The sequence below is a fragment of the Penaeus chinensis genome, chromosome 36, assembly GCF_019202785.1.
Source record: "Penaeus chinensis breed Huanghai No. 1 chromosome 36, ASM1920278v2, whole genome shotgun sequence".
Taxonomy (NCBI): Eukaryota; Metazoa; Arthropoda; class Malacostraca; order Decapoda; family Penaeidae; genus Penaeus; species Penaeus chinensis.
Window position 1 is genome coordinate 34,442,637 of NC_061854.1, and position 2,500 is coordinate 34,445,136.

Genomic DNA, 2,500 nt, shown 5'->3' on the forward strand with positions numbered 1-2,500 from the left:
ATATATATATATATATATATATATATATACACCTGCACTCTCATGCACTTACAGAATTCACACAATGAAAATTCAAAGATTACTATATTTTGCTAAGATTTATTTTTCTTTTCTCAATTCTTTCTGCTAACCTCTTCTTTCATTTTGTTTTCCCCTTTATTCCTTCTGTTTCCCATTTCTTATTCCTTTGCTTTCCTCTTCTATGTTTTGTATTATTATTTCTTTGTGTTTTTTTTTTTTTCTCGTGCTTTTCATTCTCCTTCATTCTCTCTGTTTTCCTCTTCTTTTCCTCTTCCTTCATTCGCTCTTCTCTTCTACTGCTTTTCCCCTTCCTTTATTCCCTCCTTCCTTTTCATTCCCTCTTCTTACTTTCGTTTCCCTCCATTTATTATTTTCTTCTCATGCATCCCCCTATTTCTTGATTTTCCCCCATCTCCCATTTTCTTTGTTTCCCCATATTTCGATTTTCTTTTTCCTCCATTTCAAAATTTTCCTCTTTTTCTTATTTTCCCCCGTTTCTAATCTCGCCTCCATTTCTTATCTTTTTCCGCATTTTTTTCTCCCCCGTTTCATTAAGTTTTCTCCCACTGCTTGCTTTTTGCCGCATTTCTTAATATCATTATTTTCCTCCCTTCCTCCACATCCAAAAATGGCAGTTCACAAAAGTTCGTTGGTGGCAACCTGTCCGCATCGCCTCCGTAAGAAGAGGCCGCGCGTCGAGGTTTCCAGTTCAGTCACCTACTTCACGGCGTTAGGGAAGGGTATGCCGCCTCACTGCAAAAGGGCGGAATTACCGACGGAAAGGGGCGTAAACGGTTAGTAATTGTTTTACATGTTATACAGTAACGTCCAGTTTCGTTTCTTTTTTTTCTTTCTTTTAATCCGTGGACTGTCAAGGTACAGATAGGATCAGTAAACAAATTGCGGCTGTATGCTTAAAGAAATTGTGGTATACATTCGTTGAAATACAAACTCCTTTACTAAGGAATAATTCCGCTAAAAACCAATTGGTATGCCAAAATACCGCCGACTGGCATGAACACACATATATATATATATATATATATATATATATATATATATATATATATATATATACACACAGTTAGCTTACAGTCAGCCAGTGACCTAATCAGGGAAGAGTCAAGGCGGGAAGCCCTCAAGGAGCAAAGGGCGAAGCGGAAGGAAAAGGAGGAAATCATCCGGCAGAGCATTCTGTAGGAGGCGCTGCAGAAGGGCACTGCGCTGGCGTTAATTCTGATTAATTCAGGGCCATATTTCATTTGAGTGGACAGAGCCGAACTGCGTTATAGTGACATGAATTGAATCTAGAGTGAAGATTATTGATTTCTTCGGCTTTCAATTTCTCCTGGAATTCTGTCGTGCCCTCGGGCGTACGCGCTCGAAGGACTCCCACAGAGCAACTGGGTCCGTCAGGTTTTCGAGTTCTGTGAATCGATCAGACTGCTGGGAGTCGGTCTGAGTCTGTCCAGGTGAAACCCTCTAGAGTGGCCACTACCAGCCTATGATCAGTGCCACAGAACTCGGCACTCCGGTAAACCCTGCAGTTCAGAAGGATCCTCCATCGAGTGCTGGCGAGAATGTGGTCGATCTCCTTGGCCACGGCACCCGGATCGTTCTACCGTGTCCAGCGTTGCGGGTTGGAGCGCTGAGGCCAGGAGCCAGACATCCTCCTTTACAAGAACAGAATACGAAGGGATAACTGGAGAGAAAAAATACCCCCAGTGGCCTAAAAGAACTGAATAGGAAGAGGTGGAGGCCTCAAGGCTGCCAACAACCAGGAGAGGAAAAAAAAGAGCTGTGAGATTTGGTCACAAATGTCGCTATGATACGAAATAGATTACGAATGCGATCACACACACACATATACTCACACTCTCACTCACAATCACACATCCACACACACATGCGCAGACAAACACACAAACACTCACATTCACACATACATTCACACACACATGCGCAGACAAACACACAAACACTGACATTCACACACACACACATACACTCACACTCACAATCACACATTCACACACACATGCGCAGACACACACACGAGAGAGAGGAAAATATAAGCTTTCGAAATTGTATAAGCAGGACTCACATCTAAATTTACGAATACAAGTGTTAGGGAATACCAGTTACTGTCCACTGATTAGAAAAATTATGTCATTCTTATGGAGTTTCTTTTTTTAACAGCTGGGGCTTCCTGTACCTCCATTCTCCACAATGTAAGTAATTGTTTTCTGTGCGATGTAAATGCTCTCTCTCTGTCTCATTCTCTCTCTCTCTCTCTCTCTCTCTCTCTCTCTCTCTCTCTCTCTCTCTCTCTCTCTCTCTCTCTCTCTCTCTCTCTCTCTCTCTCTCTCTCTCTTTCCCTTTCCCTTTCCCTTTCCCTTTCCCCCTCCCTCCCTCCCTCTTCCTCTTTCCCTCTCCATCAGATTGAAACATCAATAATTTCAGTAATTAATTAGTAATC

At 42.2% G+C, this 2,500-nt stretch overlaps 1 long non-coding RNA gene across 1 annotated transcript in view; it reads left to right on the forward strand.

Moving 5' to 3' along the window:
• The window catches only part of LOC125045060, a 3,197-nt gene extending 944 nt beyond the window's left edge, over positions 1–2,253 (forward strand). Inside the window, exons 3-4 of the long non-coding RNA XR_007116524.1 lie at positions 657–815; positions 2,221–2,253. This is a non-coding gene — a long non-coding RNA (uncharacterized LOC125045060). The remainder of the gene's footprint in view (positions 1–656; positions 816–2,220) is intronic.
• Positions 2,254–2,500: the final 247 nt, after the last annotated feature.